Here is an 8,733-nt window from a genome sequence, read left to right as displayed (position 1 = left end):
GTCCCAGCTACTCGGGAGGCTGAAGCAGGAGAACCGCGTGAATCCGGGAGGCAGAGGTTGCAGTCAGTCGAGATCGCGCCACTGCACTCCAGCCTGGGCGGCACAGCGAGACTCCGTCTCAAAGAAACAAAAAAGAAAAGAAAAAAAAAAAAGAAATACACGTCTGCACACAGTTTTAAAACGCAAACAATCGTTACCTTTATTACATGTTCTACCTTATATTTTCTGTTCTACTCCTTTGTCATTTTGAAAATACTGGTAGTTACCCATTAAAATTGTTTTCACGACTCTCAATTGAGTGGCGACCAACTTTATTTATTTATTTATTTTGAGACGGAGTCTAGCTCTGTTGCTCAGGCTGGAGTGCAATGGCACGATCTCGGCTCAGTGCAACCTCCACCTCTCGGGTTCAAGCGATTCTCCTGCCTGAGCCTCCCGAGTAGCTGGGATTACAGGCATGCACCACCATCCCCGGCTAATTTTTGTATTTTCAGTAGAGACGGGGTTTCACCATATTGGCCAGGCTGGTCTCAAACTCCTGACTTCAAATGATCCGCCCGCCTCGGCCTCCCAAAGTGCTGGGATTGCGGGCGTGAGCCACTGCGCCCGGCCCCAACATGTTTTTCTAATGCTTAAGGAAACCCGGAGATGATATTAGCATGTTTTGCCCCTCAGTAAAGCATCTTATATGCCTGTGTCAGCCAGCACATAGCTGCATATAGCCCAAGGCCAGTCTGTCCGTCACTGTGTCCTTGGCAGAAAAAAAGAATCCAACAAATCGGTAGATTTTTATATTTAAGACGTGGCACTTGCATTTTACTGTGCTGGTGTGCATTCCCAGCATTTGGATAAGGGGCCGAGGTCAAGTCTCTCAGACTGTTGGCTGACAAACATTAAACCTGGAAATCCTAACACTGAGTATATGAAAAACAATTACAGTCAAGGGAACATGATAGAGAAAGCTTCGATCATCTTAGAGAATGCATATATTGTCATGAAGAGAACATTGGTTTAAAAAAATAAAACAAATGTTTAAGAGAATGAAAAGACAAGGCACAGACTGGGAGAAAATATTTGCAAAATACATATCTGATAAAGGACTGATATCCAAAATATATAAGAACTCTTAAAACTCAACAATAAGGAAACAAACCGATTAAAAAAACAGGCCAAAGACCCTAACAGATGTCACCAAAGAAGATATACAGATGGCAAATAAGCATATGAAAAGATGCTGCACATCATATGTCCTCAGGGAAATGCAAATTAAAACAATGGGGTGCCACTATACACCTATCAAAATGGCCAAAATCCAGGACCCTGACAATACCAAATGCTGACAAGGATGTGGAGCAACAGGAACTTTAATTCATTGCTGGTGGGAATGCAAAACGTTAGAGCCATGCTGGAGGACAGTTTGACAATTTCTTACAAAACTAAACATGCTCTTACCATACGATCTAGTAATTGTGTTCCTTGGTATTTATGCAAAGGAGTTGAAAATGTATGTCCACACAAAACGTGCCTAAGAATGTTTATAGCAGCGTTGTTCATGATAGGCAAAACTTGGAAGCAGCCAAGATGTCCTTCAGTACATGAATGAATACATAAACTATGGTACATTCGGACAATGAAATATTCAGTAAGGAAAATAAATGAGCTATCAAGCTACCAAAAAGGAAGAAGAACAGAAGACCATTAAGTGCATATTGGTAAGTGAAAGAAGTCAATCTGGAAAAGGCTACATACTGTATAATTCCATCTATATAACATCCCTGAAAATGCTAATCTATGGAAACAGCAAAGATTAGTGGTTGCCAGGGGCTTAGGGGGAGGGAAAAAGGGAAGAATAAGTGATGTTCAGTGGATTTTAAGAGGGAAGAATAAGTGACGTTCAGTGGATTTTTAAGGCAGCGAAACTATTCTGTATGATATAGTAATGGTGGATACATGTTGTTATACATTTGTTAAAACCCATAGACTATACAGCACAAAAGTGACCCGTAATATAAACTATGGTCTTTAGTTAATAATAATTTATGAACATTGGCTCATCAATTGTAATAAATATACCACACTAATGCAAGATGTTAATAATAAAGAGACTGGGAGAGAAAGGGGGAAGGAAGGAGTATACTGAAACTCTACTTTCCACTCAATTTTTCTATAAACCTAAAACTGTTCCAAAAGTTTTCTATTACATTTAAAATATAAGAATGTTAAATATGCTTATGGTAAGGTCTCAGAAGGAAATTAATGACATGCAGTTAGAAACTGAAGGAATGGTGATCTTGTTATAAAGAGGGAGAGACTTGGCTGAATTGTATTCTACAGTTGGGTGGAAAACAGAATTTGTACATGATGAACTTGAATATTTAGCTGAGAATACTTCCAAGTAAAATGTGGAATGTGCAACCTGGTTAGTTATTGCTGCTTATGGTGAAATGCATGAGGAAAGAAATAAACTGAGGGAGGAACTATTCAGCAAAAGGAACCAGCACTCATGATTTGGAAAACTTTTAGCCATACCTTATACAAATGAGACTTTCAATACATATTGAGGACACAGAACGATATAATTTCTGTCTTCAGCAACTTCTCTATCTCTATGTTGCTCAAAGTGGCCTCCAACTCCTGACCTCAAGCAATCCTCCCACCTCGGCCTCCCTAAATGATGGGGTTACAATCCATAAGCCACTGAACCCAGCCCTCAGAAACCTTTTGTGCTTAAAAAAACACCTCAGCAAAATACAAAGCAACTAGTGATATATTTGAACTAAAATTACTAATCAACTGTTGGCTTGTTTGTTTTACTGTAACCATGACTAGGGACTGGCCACAGCTGCAATCTTATTTGTTTTACTGGGCTGAAAACAAAAACATGGTAGAATGGATCTCAGTAAAGGTAGAGAGTCAGGACTTAGTTGCAGGAAACAAAAACTAGTCCAGTTTCTACTTTAGCCCTAAATTGGAAACAAATCAAATGTCCTTCTATACTTAAAAAGGCAAATTGTCAATTTTTCTTCAAATACAAGGAATACCAAAGAAAATAAATTATTTTCTACAAAGAAAAAAAAATTAGCTAGGCATGGTGGTGCATGCTTCTATTCCTAGCTACTCTGGAGGCTGAGGCAGAAGGATGGCTTGTGCCCAAGAGTTCAGGTTACAGTCAGCTATGATGGTGCCACTGCACTCCAGTCTGTGTGACAGAGTAAGACCCTGATTCTAATTTTTTTTTATTTTTTAAAACAGATTTTTGATATTTCTGTGGTATCTAACTGTATTCAAAGCTGGAGTTGCAAATGATTTCAGCAAAAAAATATATATAAAGAAATGCTTAACAAAAATATGTCCACCAAATAAAAAGGATGTGATATGCATGAACTATGAACAACAATCTATAACACAATTTATATCTGTATGGACACCTCGCTAACCCATCAAACTGCTTCATGTCTATCCCCTCAAATTATAGTCTTCCATATAAATCTAGTGAATTTCTTTTAGTCTTCTTTTGACCCTGTAGGGGTGAGAGAATCTTTTTTCTCCGCTCTGGAGTTTGGTTATCTGAGTCTGAGAAATAAAGTTGCCAGTAGACAGATTAACAGAAGCAAAGGCATACACATTTATTATGCACATATGCACAGGGGTCCCAGAAAGTGTAAGTGAGACTCAAAGAAGGGGCAGATGGTTGAAGCTTAAATAGGTCTTGGAGCTACATAAAGAAATAGGGGCTTGAAGGCTCCTGGAAGGTGGTGGCGAGAAGTAATGTGAGGGTTAGGGCAGGAACTACTCTGGTAAAAAAGCTTGTCTTATTACACAGATAAAGTCTCTCAAGTAGCAGCCCTCAGAAAGGTGGTGAAGAAAAGAATTGAAGTCTGGCTTGGCGAGATGTCCCAGGCGTGGAGACCTTTAGTTTTCTCTCCTGGGATCTGAGTTAATCTTCTCTGGTTTAGTACAGATTCCAGGAGAGGGTTCATGACAATCTCTTTCCTTCTGGAGGAACTTCCCTGAGTCAAATAAGGGAAACTTCAGTGAAAGCCCCTCCCTGCCATTCCGGAATGAAAGAGGATCAGGAGGCAGTGGGGCTGCGGAAGGTCAGAGAGACTTTGGTTCTGAGGTTCTTAGGTTGTTCAAAGTACTCAGCACTTCCAAGAGCCATACTTTGGGGTATCGTTTTCTGAGCGCTAACAAGGCTCCTCAGAAAATCTCTGTCTTTTCCATCCCGCTCTTCCTTTCTTCTCTTCCTCTTTCTCCTCTTCTTTCTCCTTCGTCCTCTTATTTCTACCTCCTGTCCCTCCTTCCTTTCTTCTCCCTTCTGGTCACTTTCTTCTCTCCCTCTTCCTCCTTGTCCCTCTTCCTCATTTATCTACTTAGTCGACATGGTTTCTTAGCTTGCGATTGTTTCCCTCTTTTCTTAGATTAGTATATGGTTCCAAGAAGTAGACGAAAGCCAGTTACAGTAATCTGTGCACCCGAAGGGCTCAGGAAAACTCCAGGACCGGCTGCTTTAGACTTCAATACCGAAGCACAAGAGAAAAAGAAAATATACTGCGTGGGTTAGATTTTGAGAGAAGGAGCGTCTGCCTTGGCCAAAAATCAAAGTAGGATCTTCCTTTTTGATAGGTAACCCGGTTCCATGGGAACTCATGAATCGTCTATAAATTTCTTTCTTAACCCAACTGGAGCGCGGAAGCGCATTGTGAAATGCAAAATGCCGTGCAAACGCGACTGGGTAGATACTTCCTTGGGTTGGTGTGAGCCTAGAGACTTAGGGACCTCATCAGAGCAAGAAAGTGCAAGTAGGGTTTTCTGCATCATTTTCTGGCCCTCCAGTTCAGACACAAATCAGAAGTTAGTCCCTTCTTGAAAGGCATTAGCATTCATCAAGGAGCCTCAATGCGAGGAAGTTTCAAACAAAAACTAAATGTGTCAGGCCTAGATTTAGGGTGAGGGTCTGATTCCACTTCCTTGCAGGGTCGGTTTGGGTCTAGGTGAGAGAGGTACAGTGGTCTCTAGTTTTCTGGAAACGGTACTGCTGATAGGGCAAGGACTCCCTGCGGCTGGCTTGCCTTATCCAACTTGCACGTCACCTCAGAGTTTCTAATGTACTCGCAGACTCTAGTTTCTTGCGCCGGAAACCATTTTTACCGTATTTTGTTCTTTTGGCCCTTTCTTGTTAGTTAGCTGATGTAATTTCTGTTTAAAGACTTGGAGGGAACGTTCTCCATTCGTGTAGTCGTGGCCGAGTGGTTAAGGCGATGGACTAGAAATCCATTGGGGTCTCCCCGCGCAGGTTCGAATCCTGCCGACTACGGATGTTTTACTGAGAACAGTGCAGCGAAGAAATAAGATCTTACGTTTGCTTTCAGTTTGGGAGTGAGGGAACTCATGGTAAAGCTTCTGCGTTCCTCTTAAGGCCGCCTGAACTTTTGCCGACTATGGGATGTTTTACTCAGAGCGGCTCAGTGAGGAAATACGATGTCATATTTGCTTTGAGTCTGGGCGAGGGAACTCGTGATAAAGCTTCTGCGTGCCACTTAACGCATCCTGAACTTTAAAAATACATCTGCAGATTCTTAATCTATTTTACCTCAGCGGAGCGCAGGTATTGGTCCCACCTCCGCTTTTCCTGTCTTTGAAACCAACGGACGCACCTTTCAGAATTTGCAACTCCTGTGTTCGCTAGGGCTCAAACCATGGTTGAACATAGACGGAAACCAGTGCGCCACAAAGGAGGCTAGCGAGAGTTCTTTTTAAAAAGGGCCTCACAAAGCGTCCGAGGAATGAAGGAGGAACTGGAGAGAACTGGCGGTTGGGCGCAGACATGTTCGCTGAAGTGCCTTGCGTATACTTGGTAGGGGGAACGTGTGACTACAGAGCAAAGAAATAAGAGAGAATAGTGAGTAACTTCACATGGATTTCCTAAGAACGTTTTTCACGTCAGTTCCTCGTTAGTATAGTGGTAAGTATCCCCGCCTGTCACGCGGGAGACCGGGGTTCGATTCCCCGACGGGGAGGAGGCTTCAGTTTTTACAAAAGCACACTTTTGGACACTTCTGGTAAACACAGTCTCTAGTCTTCTGGGTAAGTGTTGGGTTCCCTCTGTCTTTATCAGAGTTCCTTCAAACCAACGAAATACTGATCGCAAAAACCGTAAGCTGTAGAAGTCATGAAGTTCTGTAATAGCAAGAAAATCTCCACTCTCCACTGTAATCTCCACCACAGTGGAGAAACCGGGTGGATACCATCTTAACCGAGTGATTAAATCAGTATTGGGACGAATCTACATTATGTACCTCCTTTATAGGATGTGCTCATTAGAGCACAACATCACTTTTGTGGTGGTATTGTCAAAAATATGTAATCTGAATCAGAAAACATCAGACAAACCCAGATTGAGGGAGATTTTCACAAAATAACTGACTTGTACGCCTCAAAAACTGCAATTACTTTTACATCAACCTAGTAACAGGCAAGCAGGGAGGAAAAATAAATAAATAAATAAATAAATAAAATAAACTTACTGAACACAAAGAAAGGCTGACTAAATAGTCCACATTATAGAAGATCTTAAAGATATAATAGCAATATATGATCTGGAATTTTTTTCTTGCTATTAAAGGACATTATTGAAATAACTTGTGAAATCTGAATAAAGTCAATAGATTTTATGATATTATTTTATGAATGTTAATTCCTGATTGTATTAATTGTTCTATGGTTATAGAACAAATGTCTTTGTTTTAAGAAAATTCATACCTATTTACAAAATACATATTTAAGGGTAAGGGGAGGTATGTGTCTTCAAACTGACTGTCAAATAGTTCAGAAATATACATGTTTGTATATATATGTGAGAGAGAAGGAAAATAAAATATAGGAATATGCTTAATGTGCTAACATTGAGGGGATTGGGGTGAAGGGTGCTCAGGAATCCTCTGTGTCATTCATGTACTGTGTCTGTCAGTCTAAAATAATTTCAGAATGGAAAGTTAAAAGGAGAAAAACCTAACAAAACTATAAATTAAAATATACTAATTAAGATTTAAAAGGTCAAATATACAATTTTGAACAATACATATGACAGAGTGATGACTATATTAATGAATAGGAATTTAGAACTGATGAAGGAGTGGGATTCAAAATGTTATAAGTGAAAAAGGAAATTCATAACATGTGACAAAAGCTAAATAAAGAGTGAATGCCTAAAACGACATTGTTTCGTAATTATTACATTTTGGAATATGAAAACAAACAGTACTAAAATTCAAAACAGCAAGAACAATATAAGATGGAAAGGTATTAAGCTCCCTTATAATAAGGTAGGAATTAGAAGTGTACCCAGTATATACCCTCGACCAGTGGTGAATGGATGAATATGAAAAGCAATATTTTCGTGAGCCATAGTCAAAGCCAACAGCATTGCTTCTTTAATGAAGGAATACTCTTCCAGCATATAACAGTATATCTGATTTTGTTTTAAAAATAATTATTGGCCGGGCGCAGTGGCTCATGCCTGTAATCCAAGCACTTTGGGAGGCTGAGGCAGGTGGATCACCTGAGGTCAGGAGTTCGAGACCAGCCTGGCCAACCTGGTGAAACTCCGTCTCTACTAAAAATACAAAAATTAACTGGGCGTGGTGGTAGGCACCTGTAATCCCAGCTACTCGGAAGCTGAGGCAGGAGAATCACTTGAACCCGGGAGGCGGAGGTTGCAGTGAGCCAAGATCGCAGCATTGCACTCCAGCCTAGGTGACAGAGCGAGACTCTGTCTCAAAAAAAAAAAAAAAAAAAAAAAAAGAACAATAATTATTAACATTTTGTCACGAAATTTTGGCCATCAAATTTAAAAGTTAATATCATTGTGCAGCACTTTCAGCCAATAGATTCTTTTTTTTTATTAACACTGTTGCACAGTAGAGTGATTGATGCCCTATCCTTTTCACCTAACATTGAATCTCATTTGTCTCTGTTACTGCCTTTTTAATCTATTACTTCTTTTTTAATCTAGAAGAAAAATTATTCATTGTTGATGAGATCTATAAAGCAACTAGTTTTTTTGTTTGTTTCTGGTTTTTTTTTTTTTCTTTGAGACAGAGTCTTGCTCTGTCACCCAGGCTGCTGTTGCCCAGGCTAGAAAGCAATGGCGCAATCTTGGCTCACCACAACCTCCGCCTACCAGGTTCAAGTTGGGAGGCTCAGCCTCCCGAGTGGCTGGGATTACAGGCGCATCTTTTGAGTAGAGACAGGGTTTCACCATGTTGGCCAGGCTGGTCTTGAACTCCTGACCTCGTGATCCACCCGCCTCGGCCTCCCAAAGTACTGGGATTGCAGGTGTGGGCCACCACGCCCAACTTAAAGCAACTGTTTGAAGGCACTGATGAGCTGTCAACCCAGGCAAGCCTTGACAAACTACAATCCTTGAAAGAAGGGAAGCACATGATATGAGTTTGCACATTCGAAGGTGCTTTTCTCCCAAAGGTGTGTTCTGTATTGCACCATTGTGGAATGGACCTCATGTGGAAAGAGGCAGTTGTACTGCATTAAGGAGACACTGGTCAGAGTTTGGGGCTACCAAAGTGCATAGAATTTGATGGTCAAAATTCAAGTGATGAGGGAACCACAGAGAAAGATCTCAAATTTGTATTATAAATTCTCTTTATATTACTGGCTAATTCCTAAGTTGTACCTACACAGGAAGATGTTCCAATACAGGAAAGAGCAACTGGA

At 40.6% G+C, this 8,733-nt stretch overlaps 2 non-coding genes across 2 annotated transcripts; both read left to right on the top strand.

Annotated features, from left to right (window-relative positions):
* Positions 1-5,235: 5,235 nt before the first annotated feature.
* On the top strand, positions 5,236-5,317 carry TRNAS-AGA (transfer RNA serine (anticodon AGA)). Its single transcript has one exon. It is a non-coding gene; the product is annotated as a tRNA-Ser (tRNA).
* Positions 5,318-5,948: 631 nt separating this feature from the next.
* On the top strand, positions 5,949-6,020 carry TRNAD-GUC (transfer RNA aspartic acid (anticodon GUC)). Its single transcript has one exon. It is a non-coding gene; the product is annotated as a tRNA-Asp (tRNA).
* Positions 6,021-8,733: the final 2,713 nt, after the last annotated feature.

Source organism: Macaca nemestrina, chromosome 5, assembly GCF_043159975.1.
Source record: "Macaca nemestrina isolate mMacNem1 chromosome 5, mMacNem.hap1, whole genome shotgun sequence".
NCBI classification, from domain to species: domain Eukaryota; kingdom Metazoa; phylum Chordata; class Mammalia; order Primates; family Cercopithecidae; genus Macaca; species Macaca nemestrina.
The sequence above is the reverse complement of the archived record's forward strand: the minus strand, read 5'-3'. Positions and strand labels throughout refer to the sequence as shown.